The following is an 18,797-nucleotide window of genomic DNA, read 5'->3' as shown; positions in this document are numbered from 1 at the left end:
AGAGATGAAAACCATGACACGAGAAATACGTGACAAATGCACAAGCTTCAGTAACCGACTCGATCAACTGGAAGAAAGAGTATCAGCGATTGAGGATCAAATGAATGAAATGAAGCGAGAAGAGAAACCAAAAGAAAAAAGAAGAAAAAGAAATGAACAAAGCCTGCAAGAAGTATGGGATTATGTAAAAAGACCAAATCTACGTCTGATTGGGGTGCCTGAAAGTGAGGGGGAAGATGGAACCAAGTTGGAAAACACTCTTCAGGATATCATCCAGGAGAACTTCCCCAACCTAGTAGGCCAGGCCAACATTCAAATCCAGGAAATACAGAGAATGCCACAAAGATACTCCTTGAGAAGAGCAACTCCAAGACACATAATTGCCAGATTCACCAAAGTTGAAATGAAGGAAAAAATCTTAAGGGCAGCCAGAGAGAAAGGTCAGGTTACCCACAAAGGGAAGCCCATCAGACTAACAGCAGATCTCTCAGCAGAAACTCTCCAAGACAGAAGAGAGTGGGGGCCAATATTCAACATTCTTAAAGAAAAGAATTTTAAACCCAGAATTTCATATCCAGCCAAACTAAGTTTCATAAGTGAAGGAGAAATAAAATCCTTTACAGATAAGCAAATGCTTAGAGATTTTGTCACCACTAGGCCTGCCTTACAAGAGACCCTGAAGGAAGCACTAAACATGGAAAGGAACAACCGGTACCAGCCATTGTAAAAACATGCCAAAATGTAAAGACCATCGAGGCTAGGAAGAAACTGCATCAACTAACGAGCAAAATAACCAGTTAATATCATAATGGCAGGATCAAGTTCACACATAACAATCTTAACCTTAAATGTAAATGGACTAAATGCTCCAATTAAAAGACATAGACTGGCAAACTGGATAAAGAGTCAAGACCCATCAGTCTGCTGTATTCAGGAGACCCATCTCACACGCAGAGACATACATAGGCTCAAAATAAAGGGATGGAGGAAGATTTACCAAGCAAATGGAGAACAAAAAAAAGCAGGGGTTGCAATACTAGTCTCTGATAAAACAGACTTTAAACCATCAAAGATCAAAAGAGACAAAGAAGGCCATTACATAATGGTAAAGGGATCAATTCAACAGGAAGAGCTAACTATCCTAAATATATATGCACCCAATACAGGAGCACCCAGATTCATAAAGCAAGTCCTTAGAGACTTACAAAGAGACTTAGACTCCCATACAATAATAATGGGAGACTTCAACACTCCACTAAATTTTCAATTATAATTTTTTAGGATTGCAATTATGATTATTTTAAATTGGTGTTTCTGCAGGCACTAGCTTTGGCAAGTGATGGTGAAGAACTTCTGATTTTCACACCTGAATTTTAGTCATCAATTCTCATCTACCAGAGAAATATCCTTGGTTTTTTAGTTCTTTACTAGAATTCAAATAATTCATATTTGATGATGGTCTTCTTGAAGTAATCTTAATATAGTCAAGAACAACTTCCTCTTTATATCTTAATTTGTTTATTGTTGGTGTTGAGAAAATGAATAGTTGTCTAATAATTGAAATAACCACATTAAAAATTCTGTTGGAGTAATGGCAGAAAATCTTATAGGCCTAACACTCCTAGAAGTAACAATTATAAACGACAAAATAACAATGACAAACATGTTTGAAAGCACTGAAGAGACTCAAAAACTAGAAGAAACTGAAGGGGATATGACCCTTGAAAGAAAGATGTTACCCTCACTAATTAATTGAGACTCACCTTTAGATAGTTTTTTAAATTTAGGACATTCCCCAGCCCTTCTAGTAGGCTTTAGAATTTAAGGAGAAAGTCACAGTCATTTTGGATTGAGATATCAGAATGGAGTTCAGGACTTCCAACGTGGCTGTAAACTGAGAAAGCTAATGCTGGATGGGGCCACAAAATCTGTCAGTACCCTTCCTATGAATGGTTCCTAAATTTTGCCTTCCTATAGGAAACATCAAGGAGTCTGGTAGAAATCCAAAACTATAAAGTTGAAAGAATTAACAGAGATGTCAACTCCTTCCCACTAGAGGGGAGAAAGAGTTTGGAGTTAGGATTAGCCAAGTTAGAGGGACTTGATATGTGCCTGGACTTTTCACAAATCTGGGTAATCTAAGCATCAAAGCCATTCTCCACAAATTCAAGGAATCAGTTAGTAATTTAACTCTTTCTGCCAGAATAATATTCAAGAATCTTCAGAAGAAATCAACAGTAACCAGAGTCTCTAAAATGGGTCATATATAATATCAGTGCACATTCAAAATTACTAGATATGCAGAGAAATGGTGAAATGACTCACAGGAGAGCAAAATGTAGTCCATGAGGACAGAACCCAAGATAAACCAGATCTGTTAGTAATAGACAAGGTCTTGAAGCAGATACTACAAATATGTTCAATAAAGTGTGTAGAAGATGATAATGAGGGAACAGATGAGTAACATTGGCAGTTAAATAGCAACTATTAAAAAGAGCAAACTGAAAATAATAGAACTGAAAATTGCAATACCTAAACTGATAAAAAAAAAAGTTGGATTACCTTAAAAATGATTAGATATTGCAGAAGAAAAATCAACGAATTTGACAGGTCATTATAAAATTATTCAATTTGAAGAAAGGAAAAAAATACCAAGTATTCTAACAAAACTGTAATTAGAATTCCAAAGAAAAGGAGAAAAAGGCAAATAAAATAAAATAAAATTAAAACATGAAAACCTAAGTCAAGGCATTTCTGAAATTCGGTGAAAAAGTTTAAATTTCAAATTTAAAAATTTCAACAAACCTCTCTTCTAAATACTTACTCAAAAGAAAGAAAGACAATGTCCACATAAAACTTGCGTCTGAATGTTAGTAACATCTATATTCATAACAGCCCCCAAAAGGATTTAAAAACAACAAATATTTGTAAAGTTGAGGACTGAAAAATCCACAGTGTATTTATACAATTGAGCACTACAGAGCAATATTGACAATGGTATAGTTAGAGGAACCAGTTTATATAGAACTGCTGTAACTTCTGATACCAATCACAAGTTTAGGGGTTTCCAAAATGACCCTGTAGGTTGATAATCCTCTAGACAGAATTATTGAATGCACTGAAAGCTCTTATATCCATATTTAATGCTTTTTTTTTCTTTACTGGGAAAATATAAAGATTAAAATAAAACAGGGAAAAAAAGTGCATAAGATTAGAGTCTAAGAAAGGTTCAAACATGGAGATTGTGTTTTCTGTTCCAGAGAAATTATGGATACATTACTTTCCAAGTATTGATGTTTTATAAAACATAGAGTATTCCCAACTAGTGAAGCTCACCCAAGCCTGGATGCCCAGACGTTTTACTGGGGCTCTGTCACATCCTGCTAGTTTGGCAGGCCTTTAGCCTTTCTGAAGGCTGGGGCAATACATTTAATCTCCAGTTTCCCTTAAAAAAGAATTGATACTTGAAAGCTCAATACTCCAACTATAAATCATGTTGTTAGACAATATGGTAGCCAAAGCCTGCATGAAAACAAAAATACTCCTGTTAGACGTAACATCCCAAGGGCTTAGGTATCACCTTAAGTTAGCCAAGAGCAAAGGCCAGAGGTTAATTCTTCATTACACAAAGCAAAAGGAAGAAACTACTGGTACAAGTTACAAGTTGGTTGTATCTTGAAACATTTTATGGCATGAGAATAACCAGACAAAACATAAGTGTTATATGATATTATTTATACGAAGTTCAAAAGCAGGCAAAACGTAGCTATAGTGACAGAACTCAGAAAAGTGGTTATTGATAGGACTTGGGATAGAACTAAAAGGCACAAAGACACTCTCAGGGTGTTGTAAATGATCTATATTTTAGTTGTAGGGGCAGTAATCACACAGATGTATACACTATATATCTGTCAAAACAAATTGAACAAATCTTTCATATCCAAATTTTTTCTTGATCAAAAAATAGGCTGGATATTCAAGATTGTTATTAAATCTGTATGATGTAACTAGATTGGATATGGAAGAACACATTTAAATGGTCTGATTTCCCAGAAAATTGATCTAATGCTTTCAGATCATATTAAAATGTGCAGCCATGAAATATTTGCTGAAGCTTGATCTGATACATTTCAACTGCTATAATATAGACATGGTCTCTTTCTTTTTCTAGAAATTTAGTGAGGCAAAAATAATAGTCTCATTTTCAACCATTCCACTCCAAAGCATTACTAAATTGGTTTATTAACATGATATATGCATACTAACTTAAACACTTTCCAGAAAGGGAGAATTATGTCATGTGGAACAAAATTTCAACTTTTATTAATATAAGTTATAACAAAAATTTTGTGGCTGTGATAATTATAAAATGAGAATACCAAGAGCAATATCAATTATTTTCAGAATAGCTTTGATACAATATAAAGCAAATACATTGGTAATATCTTTTATGTTATATATTTAAACTGGTTGAACATATGATAGTTTGCATATAGTTTGTATAAATTAGTTCAGGTCCCTAGATAGTTTTTTTATTTCTTAATAATCAGAATCTTTTTATACTGCTCAGTTTAATTGAGGAATATACAACTTGCATCTATATTGTTTATATAACTTTCACTTAATAGGAGTGAATTCAGAGATCCTGCACTATTCCAGATACAATAATTATGGCAACATCTTCCAGTGCTTTTTCACAAAAGTCATTATTCTATTAATCTCCTGATATATATATATATATATTTATAACAACAGATAAATGAAAACTTCATTCACAAAATAATTCTCTTCCCATAATAAATATTTGGATACATTATAAAAATGATTTTAATAAATGTGTAATTATAAATCAAAAATTTAGGTGAGAGTAGAAAATTGTCAGACATCAAATAAAGAAGTGGATGATAACTAGGAATGTGGAGGTACTTCTAAGAATAGAAAAAATATTTTCCTATTTATAATCACCTACAAGCAAAAAGAATGATATAGTTAGAGGTGCCAACAAAATGAACAGCATGTATTGTATAAAACCACTTTATATTAATGTTGAATAAAAATTGGGAAATAACAAAATAAAACAGGCCATTTCAAATATAGTAAACACACTGGTTGTGCATGAGCTCTGGGAAAAAAAAGTTCCTACTTCAGTTTTGTGATAATCAGGTTGGACTTTTCCATAAGCTTTTATTTTCATTCTTCAAATATATCTCAGCCATGGGTAGCTGCCAGCTTATGAATATTTATAGAACATTTCCTAGTTTTTCATGCAAGATAAACTCTAAAGAATTTCATGGAAAGAGAGCTGGATTTTGCATGAGTCCCAACTGCATATTTCTTAAAAGTTAAGAGATATTAAATTGAAATCACAACATCGCATGTGTCTAAAAGGAAATTTAGATTATATGTAATTCGAAAAAGGATTGACTGAGGTATGAAAGTATGCTTTTATATTATTCTATTTCTATTACGTACTTCAATATTTCCTCTGTGAATCTAAAAAAAAAATCATTGATGATATTTTTACTAATGAAAATTTGGGAGAATAAATGGGGGAATAATTATGTGCCAGCCAAGTGTGGCTGAGGTAGAGTTGCTTTTATTTTTTCCTTCCTCCCTTAGATATGTCTAGAAAGAATCTGGGGTTCCATGAACGCAGACAAACATGATTTGAGTTTTATTATTAATTATTTTCATAGAGCATGTTCAGAAACTGTTTGGGGTTCTATATATGTACAAGTTCTATTTCTGTTCACAAAGTCACATTTTTAATATTTTTTCTCAGTTTAAAATTAAGATCGGCCTTTTAAATGGCTATTCTCACATCTTAAAAGCCATGACATAATTTTAAAAATTAAAACTTTCATACCTTAATATTTAGGAAACCATTTTAAACAGAATAGCTAAATAATAAATAATAAAAGGTTGATTATAAAATAAAAATATGATGGTAATACCTCACTTTGTAGTTGAAAATTTATGAAGTGAACACATAGAGGAGTAAACATTAAATAGGAGCACAGATAGTTGACCTCTCATATCAAACAGGACAGCCAAATGAGTGGGTGGATGTGATAGTGAGAATCTCCAGGAGTTTGCCTTTGATCATCTCTCTTTTATTTTTCAGTAAAGTAGGAATTAGGTCATCAGCTGAGTATTTCTGTTGAGAAGGAGTGACTGGAGGTTTCGAGGAGAAAAGAGATTAAGTAGTTACATCTCATATGAAAGAGTGAAAAGTGCGACGTCTGAGCATCATTAAGGATCCAGTAGAACTTTGTTGGTTGCCATTACTTTAAAGTGCAGCTAGTAAAAATGACACCATTTAAAGCTCATGCTTTAATAATTAAATAATTTGGCCTTCAATGAAAAAAGAAATCAAATCTCAAGTTAGGTCCATGTCCTGGCTAGGCAGCATGTGGCTTCCAATTTCACATTAGTGAGAAGGTGCTAGGTAATAATTTCTACAGCATCAAGTCATTGAAAAAATCCATTAAATAGAATGAATTGAGTAGATCTACCTTACGTTTTCTACAATAGCTAGAGTTCAGCTAATCATCAGGATGTGCTTTGTTCATTTTTCTTTGTAGTTTTAGTACAGTAAATAACTTCATTTAGCAGCTTTCATGTATGGAAATCTTACTATTTCTAAGCTTTCCAGATTTTTCTCAAATGAATCTTTGGACCATTTTTAGAAGATAGTAGTAGAGACATTATGATGATTTCATTGTACAGAAGACAAAAACTAAGGTTCAAAGAGAGAAAATGCAGTGAGTTCAGAGCTGGGAATTCATAGCAGGTTGGTGAGGGGCCACAGGTAGCTTCTACTACAGAAGGGCAAGAAAATTCACCATGACCTACGGATTGTATATCTTTCCAAATGTTTTGTTTTTAATTTTACTTTCAGCATTGTTTACCAAATTTTTAGTGTGATAAAATACATGTAACATAAAATTTACTCTCAACCATTTGGAATCATACATTTCAGTGGTATTAATGACATTATTATTGCTGTACAACTCTAAACACTATCCATCTCCAGAACTCTTCATATTGCAGAACTGAAACTCCATAATTATTAAAAAAAATACCTCCTTATTTCCCCCTTCTTACAACGCCTGGAATCCACTATTCTGCTTTCTATATTTATAATTTTGACTACTCTAAGTACCTCATATAAGCAATCATACAGCATTTTGATTTTTGTGACTGGCTTATTTTATGTAGTATAATGTCCTCAAGGTTCATCAATGTTGTACCATATTTTAGATTTTATTTAAGATTGAATATTTCATTATATGTATATACTACATTTTGCTTAGCCATTCATTAAACAATGGACACTTGAATTTCTTGCTATTATAAATAATACTTCTATGAACTTCAGTGTACATATATCTCTTTGGGGCCCTGCATTCAAATCTTTTGGATATCTACCCAGAAAAGAAATGACACAATCATATGGTAATTCAATATTTATTTGTTTGAGGAACTACCATACTATTTTCACAGTGGCTGTACCATTTTTACATTTCTAACAGCAGTGCACAAAAGTTCTAATTTATTCACCTCCTCACCAACATTTATTCTGGTGTTTGATAGTGGCCATTATAATGGGTCTATTGTGGTATCTCACTTCAGTTTTGATTTGCATATTTACAAGATTAGTGATTTTCTGTGTCTTTTATGCACTTTTTGACCATTTGTATATCTTCTTTAGATAAATAACCATTCAAGTATTTTTGATGTTGTTGTTAAGATTTAGCAGTTCTCTGTATTTTCTGGATATTAATTCCTTATCAGATATATAATTTGCAAATATTTTCCCCTATTATGTGAGGTGCCTCTATTCTGTTGATAGTGTCTTTTGATGGACAAAATTTTAAATTATTATTGAAGTCCAATTTGCCCACTTATTCTTTACTTGTTTGTGCCTTTGATGTCAAATTATTGTCAAATCCTAAGTCATGAAGCTTTTGCTCTATATTTTCTTGTAAGAGTTTTAGAGTTTTAGGTCTTACATTTAAGCTATGGATCCATTCTCTGCTACTTATTTAATGTGACGTTAGGTAAGGATCCAATTTGATTATTTGATTATTTTGCATGTGACTATCTCATGTCCCCAGCACCATTTGTTGAAAATATTTTTTTTCCATAGACTATTCTTGACAATATTGTTGGAAATAATTTGGACATATGTAAGAGGGTATATTCCTAGACTTCATTATATTTAGTTAGTTCTTTATACCAGTACTACACTGTTTTAAGTACTGTAGTTTTGTGAGTTTGAAATCAGGAAATGTGAGTCCTCCAGCTTTGTTTTTCTCTTCCAGAATTGTCTATTTAGGGTTCATTAAAATTCTGTGAGATGAAATTCAGGTTTTTCTATTTCTGTAAACAATGTCACTGGAATTTTGATAAGGATTACATTAAATATTACAGATTACTTTCATTATTACTCTCACATATATGGCTAAATTATTTTTAACAATGTTGCCAAGACTATTTAATGGAACAAAGTCTTTTCAACAAATGGTGCTGGAAAACCAGATAGTGACATGTAAAATAATCCAATTTGAATCTTCCCTAATCCTACATTAAAAAAATTATCTCAAAATGGATCCATACCCTAAATTTTCATAATATTGTCTTCCAATCCAGGAGCATGGAATATCTTTCCATTTATTTATATCTTCTTTAATTTCTTTCAGAAATACTTTGTAGTTTTCATGGCACACATCTTTTACCTTTTTGACTAATTTCTAAGTATTCTTTTCATTTTATTGAAAATAATGATTTCTTATTTTTCAGATTGTAAATTGTTAGTGGATCAAAACACAACTGATTTTTGTGTGTTGATTTTGTATCCTGTTGCTTTACTGAAACTTACCAGTTAACTTTAAAAAATATTTAATATTTTCTGCATGTTAGATCGAACCATCTGTAAACAGAAATAATTCACTTCTTTTCCAATTCGAACTCCATTATTTCTTTTTCCTTTCTAGTTACTCTGACTAGGACTTCCAATACTATGTTGACTAGAAGTGATGAAGGTGGACATACTTGCGTTGTTCCTGATCTTAAGGGTAAAGCTTTCAGTATTTCACCACTGAGTGTGATGTCCACTGGAAGTTCTTATATATAGTTTCCATTATGTTCAAGTATTTTCTTCTATTCTTACTATGTTGAGTGTTTTCATCATGAAAGTGTGTTGAATTTTATACAATTATTTTTCTGCACTGAGATGATCATGTGGTTTTGTTCCATTAATTCTTTCAATGTGGTGTATTATATTGATCATTTTTCACATGTTAAACCATTTTTACATTCAGGAATAAATTTAATTTAGTCATAGTGCATAACTTTTTAATATGCTGCTGAATTTGGTTTACTAAGATTTTGTTGAAGAGTTTTGCATCAATTTTCATAAGGAGTATTGGCCTGTAGTTTTATTTTATCATTGTTTGGCTTTGGTTTTAGGTTAATGCATGCCTCACAGAATGTGTTAGGGTGTGTTCCCTCCTCTTTACTTTTTTGGTAAAGTTTCAGAAGGATTGGTGTTATTTCTGCTTTAAATATTTGGAAGAATTTACTGGTGAAGCTTTCGCATCCAGGATTTTTTGTTGTGTTCGTGGGATATTTTTGATTACTAATTCAATGTTGTTACTAGTTAGAAATCTAGTCATATTTTCTGGTTCCAATGTTTGAATCTTGATAGGTTTGTGCTTCCAGGAATTGGTTCATTTCATCTGTGTTATCCAAATTATTGTCATAAAGTTGCTCACAGTATTGCATATATTTTTTATTTATGTAGAATCAGCAGTAATGTCTACAGTTTAAACTTTTGAGTACTTGAGCCTTCTCTTTTTTATTTGAGTCCATATAAAGGTTTGTCTATTTTGAAGAAAACAACTTTTTATTTGAATGATTTTCTCTATTATTTTTTCATCACTATATATCTATGCTCTTTATTATTTTCTTTCTTCTAGTACATTTGGACTTTGTTTTTATTTTTCTAGTTACTTAAATTCTAAAGTCAGGTTTTTGACTTGAAATCTTTCTTACATTTTAATGTAGACATTTATAATTAAATTTTCTCTCTTAGCACTACCTATGTCCCAATTGTTTCACTATGTTGTGTCTTCATTTTTGTTTCTACATATTTTCTAATTTTTCTTGGGACTTATTCTTTAATATGCTGGTTGTTTTATAGTATATTGTTTAATTTCCATCAAATTCTGAATTTTTCTGTTTCCTTCTGTTATTGATTTTTAACTTTATATCATTGTGGTCACAGAAGATATCTTGTATGAAGTATATCTTTTTGAAATTATTAAGACTTAATCTGTGGCCTAATATATAATCTATCCTGGAATATGTCCCATGTTCCTATGTGCATTTGAGAAGAATGTATATTCCATTGTTGGATACAGTGTTTTCTATGTGTCTATTAGACTTACAAGGTTTATTATTTTGTCTAAAGTTTCTATTTCCTTATTTATTTATGTCTGGTTATTCTTTCCATTATCGAGAGTGGGTTATTGAAATAGCTAACTATTATTATGGGATTTTCTATTTCTTCCTTCAGTTTCATCAGTTTTTGCCTTATATATTTTGATGATTTCTTAGTATGCACATAAGTGTATATAAGTGTTATATCTTCTTGCTATATTGGAAATGTTATTAATATATAATGTCCTTTTTTGTCTTGTAACTTTTTTAAAATTTTAAATCTATTTTATTTGACATTAATGCAGCTACCCCTGCTCTCTGGTGACTAATAGTTCCATGGAATATTCATTTTCTCTTTGTTTTTTTTTTAACTTTCAAGCTATATGTGTCTTTGTTTTTTTAATTTTCAAGCTATATCTAAGATCAATCTTTTATAGACAGTATATAGTTGGATAATTTTTAAATTCATTCTGCCAGTCTCTGTCTTTTGACTGAAGAGTTTAAATTAATTACTGTTTAAAAGTAATTGTTGATAAGGAGGGACTTACTTCTATCATTATGCTGTTTGTTTTCTATATGCCTTATAGCTTTTTTGTCCCTTGTGTCTTGCATTACTGCCTCCTTTTGTGTTTGATTTTTTGTAGTGAAACATTTAAATTTATTTCTCATTTCATTTTCTGTATATTATTTATCTGTTTTCTTTGTGAGTACCATGAAGATTGCATTTAACGTTCTGAAGTTATAATACTTTAATTTGAGTTTATACCAGTTTAACTTCAAAGCCTCTGATTGTGTTTATAAGCTCTTTTTTCAAGATCTTTTAGCTGTTGATGTCACAAAGTGACATATTTATACATTGTATGCCCAAAACCTTAAACTATTTTTTTTGTGTGTATTAGTCTCCTAAATATTGTGAAAATCATAATGTGAAGTTACAACCCAAAGTTACAATAATACTGTTACAGGATTCCTTTGGGGCCACTCCGACAAGTGGAAATCCCTGTGGACACAGTGTTCTCTGCCCAGGGTCTTGCTCATGACTACCAAGCTTGCTCTGCCTTCTTGACCAGGCAGGCTGCTCTTGGCTCATGCCCCAGTCCGGATCCCATGCCCACCACAGGATCCACATCCAGCCCACAGCTGAACTGGGTGTGCCATGAGCAGCTTCCCTATTGGGCATTGGTGTCTAGATGAGGGTATGTGGCTGCACCAGAAAACTTGGAGATGTCAGAAATCATGGAGCCCCAAGGGGTGTTACAGCTGTTGCTAGGGTCTCCTGAGGTTGGAGCCTCAGAAATGCCACAGCTCTTTTGTTCCCATAGCTCAGCATGCACGAGTATGTGGCGGCCAGTGGCTGGCTTTTTCACTCCCATAGCTGGTGAGCAGGAGTGTATGTGCAGCTCTTTTTGCATCTGCTGCTCACAGCTCAGTGAATTGGGGCATGCCACAGCTCTGTCCTTCCTGTTGCCTGCAGTTTGGTTAGTTGGCAAGAAGCCTCACAGCTCTTTTCACACCTGCCATTTGGCAGGTTCTGGGTTCTTGCCCTACAACCAAGAGGATTTAGGTACACGGACACCAGACAGTGAGCAAGGCAGAGACAAATTTTATTAAGTGACAGAAAAACTCTTGACAATGAGAGAAAACCCAAAGTGGGTAGCCCTTTGCTGTGAGAGGGGGTCTGAAAGCAGTAGCCTTCTGTAAGGCTGAGTCCAGGGTTTTTATGGGCTTAGAATGGGGAAGTGTGTGCTGACTGGTCCATGGGTGAGCTTGGAAAAAGAACCATTCAATTGGTTAAAAGGTGTCATGGGCTCTACTTGGAACTGGCTGCTCAGTTTTCAGACTTTAAACTGTCTTCAGCTTGAAGGTTGGATTTCACCAGGGAGCTGTCCCTGTCTGCCCACAAATTTGTCTGTCTTCTGTCATTACCAGTACCAGTTTTTAGTACTAGTTTTACTACTAGTTTCTATTTTTCTTACTTGACATCAAGTGATAGAAACATCTATTTGATTTATGTAGAACAAAATATATCCACATTCATTTATTAACTCAAAAATATTTATTAAGTACATTATTAGGGTTAGGTACTCTATAGAGTTTTTAGAGTACATCAGCAAGCAAAATTGGGGCTACAGTCTTTGTCCCTATATAGCTTGGTATATGATGTAAAACACACAGTACTTGGTATTCGACAAGTTATAAATGAGGTGGAAGCAGTGGGAGATACTGTTCTTGCTTGAGTGGATAGATGTTTGTGCAACTGCTCAGAAAGTAATGTTGCGACATGATCAGGTTTAGTAAGGGAATATACTGAGACTTGTTTTGTTTTGTTTTGAAAAGTTTAATATATGTGCCTTTGAAATACGAAAATATCCAAAGAGAGTTGAGAAGTAGGCAGATGGAATAGTCAAAACTAGAGATAAATAGTAAGTAGTCATTTATAGATAACAGAAATTAGAATTTTTGAGAATAAATAAGATTGTTACACACACATAAAAAACATAGAGAGGCAAAGATGGATTTCTAGAAATGCATAAAACCCAAACTGTAGACTTAAAAATAGCTCAAATAAAAATATTTCTACTATTTGTTTATAAATTCATTGTTCCTGAAAATCTAAGAACAAAGCAACTTTACAATTTCATCAAAAGATATAGTTGATTTTAAAAATATAGCTTTTCTTTATGAGTGCTTGTTTGTGAAGTAAACCTATTAATATTACTCTCCAGATACTGGGCTGTAAGTGACACATAAAATATAAAGATAACTTTCCCACCCAACCCCAACCACGAACAAAAAAATATGGAGAATTATGAGGAAACAAGTTTCACAGATACCACATTTTTTGCCTGCTGCTTTTTTCTTATTTAAACAATAGCTATATATTCAAGTATAGATATTAATGAAAATGCTGTCCTAATTCAATAATAAAAGTTAATTTGGAGGCAAATAATTGCCAACCTTTTTAAATGCTGAAAAAATGTTTTATTGTTTTAGTGCAGAGCAGGATTCTATTATATATCTCATTCACTATAAAATACAAAAAAGTTGCTAAGGTTAAACAAAGATTTTCACTTTTTATTTAATTTTTGTAAGTTTTTGATTAGTACAGAACATGCAGGATGTTCTTTAAATAAGCATATTCACCTTATAATTAATTAATTATATCTTCCTGAATAAAACTGTATTGTATATTATTACTACTCCGATTACATATGTATACATAAATATTTGTCATAATTTCCAAAACCAGTATTGTCATAGATGCCTACATACAAATCCATACACACGTATATATACACATCCATACACATATATGTATACACATAAATATACCTATAAAATGCCAAGTATTATACTAAGTTATTTTTACCAATTATGAAATTTAATCATCCAATATCCTGTAATGTTATTTGTATTATGTGTCAGTTTTCATATCAGTGAGCTGAGTGAAAAAATAAGTAAAAGTGTATTGATTAGAAGTCTGTGTGTTATGCGCCTCATTATTTCTTGTGAATCAATTTCTAAAACTTGAAATTACAGAGACAAAGTCAGTGCCATTTTTAATGACACATACAGCTATTTGTTACCTGTTGATAATTCTGCTAATACATACTCCCTACCAGTGGTATATGAGAAAGCCCTCTTTCTGAATCCTTTACACTCTTGAATGCGAGCAAGTTTTTAAAGAACTTGATGTTAGTTGACTCTAAGGAGTAACTTCATCACTGACTGAGATACTAAGAATTCTCTCAGAACCTTTAAAATAAAAGAATGCAGTGGATTCTTTTGAAAGTTCCACCAGTTTTACAACTCTAGAGTGGTACCATTCAAATGACAGGCCTGAATGTACTTGAAATCAGGAAATCCGTCTTTTGTTTTAGCAGCTAAACGTGTCTTCGTCTAAATCTCTACAACTAAAACCAAGCATAGAGTAAATATGATGGAAGATTATTATCTGATTCCTACCTCCACATGAAATTGTGTGAAGTTATGTAATTAATGTTTTCAAAGTGTGGGAACTCTTTCTTTTCATTGGTTAACTATATATAATTATATAATCATAATACATCATTTTGAAAAACCGTGATGTGGGAAAATTAGTTTCAAGGAATATAAATTTTATATTGCTTAAAAAGTTCTGTAGTCAACCAGGCAAGGTGGGTCATGCCTGTAATCCCAGCACTTTGGGAAGCCGAGACAGGCGTATCACCTGAGGTCAAAAGTTTGAGACCAGCCTGGCCAACATGGTGAAACCTCGTCTGTCCTAAAAATACAAAACAAAATTAGCTGGGCATGGTGGCATGTGCCTGTATTCCCAGACACTCGGGGAGGCTGAGGCAGGAGAATCACTTGAACCCAGGGGGTGGAGTGCCAAGATCGGCACCACTGCATTCCAGCCTGGGTGACAGAAGGAGACAGAAGGAGACTCCATCTAAAAAGTAAAAATAAAAATTAAAAAAAGTTCTGTAGTCAAAAAATATTTTAATAATTTTATAAAAGAATAGTAAGAAAAATTTGAAGACATTTTGGAATTGCACACTCAAGCGGTACATCTCTTCGGCTCCAAAGACATAACACTGGTAGGTAATCTCAGTAGAAAATCCATAAATAACAAAAACTTTAGTTTTGTATAAAAGTGAAGCTAAAATTTACTCATACATCATAAGGGAAATCAATCATCTATAGATTGTTTATAACATCAGAAAGCTCAGTCAGGTTTTATGGAAATAAAATATGGAACAATTAGTTTAGTTTTGTCTTCATTTCTTCTGACAAGCTAACAAATGAACAATTTGTAACCTTGAATTGGCTGACTGCATCATTGGACAAAACAATTTCACTTATGTATATAATTTTTCTAAGGAATGTAGTTATTTTAGTTGTGGATTATACTTGGTATTTTTGTGTAATGGCTGCTAGTAACCTTATATTGGCATTTATACTTTTATTATGATAGAACTGCAACATTTTCCTTTTATAATTCTATTACATACACTTTACATTTTCTTTATATATTAAAGACATTGTTACATTAGAAGAATAATGCATACAAACATGTATGTATATTTCTATTTATCAATTTAAAAATATAATGGTAAGAAATTATGAAACTTATGTAAATTGGACCTAACAAAGTAAGGGGACTATAATGATATGAAGGAGAATTCATGTCATATATGTTCTTGGTGATGTAAAATATAGATTTCTTTAATACAAAATTAGGAATTGAATTATATACACCTATAAAATATAAAATTGACTCATAGAAAATATTATTTTTATCAATCCAAGAGTCATTGGAGAAGAATATGTATTAAATTGGCATAAGAGTAGAAAACAAACTATGTAGATCAATTGAAATTCCCTCAGTTGGAGATGTATAAGGAACTAGATGTTTAAATTATTGTTAAAGGCACTATCTTCTCTCTCTCTGTCTCTTTCTGCCTTTGTCTTCCCCTACTTACCTATCTGTGTATTTATTCTTTAAAAATGCTGTTATATTGTCTTCTAGCTTTTAATATTTTTTGCTGACTGCTGAGCCTTACTGGTGCTCTTTTCACACTGACATGTATTGTTGGCTATTTAACAAGATATTCCTGTTTATAGAAATTTTATTATATGCTAATGGTAATTTTCTTTGTGTTTATTGTGTGTTAAGTTTGTAGAGGTTCTTAAGTTTCTAAGTTAATACATTTTTGTCAGGTTCAGCAAAATTTTGTTCACTATCTGTTCAAACATTGCTTGTATCTACTTTCTTTCTCTTTTTCTAATATTCCAATTACACTTATATGTGACCTTGACATAGTATTCTACAAGTCTACTATGTATGGTTCTATTCTCTTTTTCATGACTCAGTTTGGATAACTTCTATTACTCTACTAAAATTTGTGTTAAAACTGTTGATTTGAAAAATTTGGATTGTTTTTCACCTTTAGAAACTCTACCTGACTCATTTTAAAGTATTTGATTTTTTCCTTTATTTTCAAAAACAGCTATATTTATATTAAAATCTTTTATTGCTAAATAGAAATACCTATCATCTGAACCAATTTTTGGTCTGTGAACAGATTTTTTTTCTAGATAAATAGTTCTATAGTCTTTAAAAACATCTCATAATTTTTTAGTGCATGTTAGTATTGCCTTGATAAAACAACATTTTAGACACCACAGATGTCTAAATGATCATCCTCTGGAAAGAACTCACACTTTTCCCCTTTAGTTTAGGATGCATTGTTAGCTACTGAACTCTGAATCCAATACGAGGCTGAGCTTAGCCAAACCTGGGTATAGTTTTGGTAAGGCTCTGCTACCTCTATTCTCCCACCTTTTTAAGTGTGTGGCCCATCTGACCTTTCACATGAGAGCCTTTGCTTGTTGTCAGTTTATTTAGCAACAAAGGGCTTCTCCCCTGCTGTATCTGTATCATCCTTACCATTATAAGACTAAAAAGAAAAACTGGGTGCAGCTGGCAAGATGGATGGATACGAACAGCTCCAGTCTGCAGCTCGCAGTGAGATCGAAGCAGAAAGTGGGTAATTTCTGCATTTCAACTCATCTCATTGAGACTGGTTGGACAGTGGGTGCAGCCCACAGAGGGCGAGCTGAAGCAGGGTGGGTTATTGCCTCACCCAGAAGTTCAAGGGGTCAGTGAACTCCCTCTCCTAGCTAAGGGAAGCCATTAGGGACTGTACTGTGCATCCAGCTCAGATGCTGCACTTTTCCCATGGTCTTCACAACCCACAGACCAGGAGATTCCCTCCAGTGTTTACATCACCAGGGCCCTGGGTTTCAAGCACAAAACTGGGCATCTGTTTGGGCAGACACCGAGCTAGTCATAGCAGGAGTCTTATTTCATACCCCAATGGCACCCGGAATGCCAGCGAGACACAACTGTTCACTCCTCCGGAAAGTGGGCTGAAGCCAGGGAGCCAAGTGGTCTGGCTTGGTGGGTTCCACCCCAAAGAGCCCACCAACCTAAGATCCACTGGGTTGAAATTCTTGCTGCTGGCACAGCAGTCTAAGCTCGACCTGGGACATTTAAGCTCGGTGTGGGGAGGGGCGTCTGCCATTGCTGAGGCTTGAGTAGGTGGTTTTACCCTTATAGTATAAACAAAGCCACCAGGAAGTTTGAACTGGTCGGAGCCCAGTGCAGCTCAGCGTGGCCCCCATGGCCAGACTGCATCTCTAGATTTCTCATTTCTTAGCAGGGCATCTCTGAAAAAATAAAGGCAGCAGCCCCAGTCAGGGGCTTATAAATTATGCCACCATCTCCCTGGGACAGAGCACCTGGGGGAAGGGGTGGTTGTGGGTGCAGCTTCAGCAGACTTAAACGTCTCTGCCTGATGGCTCTGAAAAGAGCAGTGGATCTCCCAGCACAGGGTTTGAGCTCTGCTAAGGGTCAGACTGCTTTCTCAAGTGAGTCTCTGACCCCTGTGTCTCCTGATTGGGAGACACCTCCCAGTAGGGGAGGACAGACACCTCATACAGGAGAGCCCTGGCTGGCATTTGGCCGGTGCCCCTCTGGGACGAAACTTCCAGATGAAGGAACAGGCAGCAATCTTTGCTGTTCTGCATCCTCCGCTGGTGATACCCAGACAAACAGGGTCAGGAGTGAACCTCCAGCAAACTCTAGCAGACCTGCAGGAGAGTGGCCTGTTAGAAGGAAAACTAACAAACAGAAAGGAATAGGATAAACATCAACAAAACGGACGTCTGCTCAGAGACCCCATCCGAAGGTCACCTATATCAAAGGCCAAAGGTAGATAAATCCACAAAGATGGAAAGAAACCAGCACAAAAAGGCTAAAAATTCCAAAAACAAGAACGCCTCTTCATCTCCAAAGGATTACAACTCCTTGCCGGAAAGGGAACAAAACTGGACAGAGAATGAGTTTGATGAATTGACAGAACTAGGCTTCAGAAGGTGAGTAATAATAAACTCCTCTGAGCTAAAGAAGTGTGTTCTAACCCAATGCAAGGAAGCTAAGAATCTTGAAAAAATGTTAGATGAATAGCTAACTAGAATAAACAGTTTAGAGAAGAACATAAATGACCTGATGGAGCTGAAAAAGAAAACACGAGAACTTTGTGAAGCATAAACAAGTATCAATAGCTGAACTGATCAAGTAGAAAAAAAGGCTATCAGAGATTGAAGATCAACATAATGAAATAATGCATAAAGACAAAATTCGAGAAAAAAGAATGAAAAGGAACGAACAAAGCCTCCAGGAAATATGGGACTATGTGAAAGAGATCAAATTTACGTTTGATTGGTGTACCTGAAAGTGACGGGGAGAATGAAACAAAGTTGGAAAACCCTCTTTGGGGTATTATCTAGGAAAACTTCCCCAA

This window comes from Macaca nemestrina, chromosome 10 (assembly GCF_043159975.1).
Source record: "Macaca nemestrina isolate mMacNem1 chromosome 10, mMacNem.hap1, whole genome shotgun sequence".
Taxonomy (NCBI): domain Eukaryota; kingdom Metazoa; phylum Chordata; class Mammalia; order Primates; family Cercopithecidae; genus Macaca; species Macaca nemestrina.
This window is presented reverse-complemented; position numbering follows the sequence as displayed.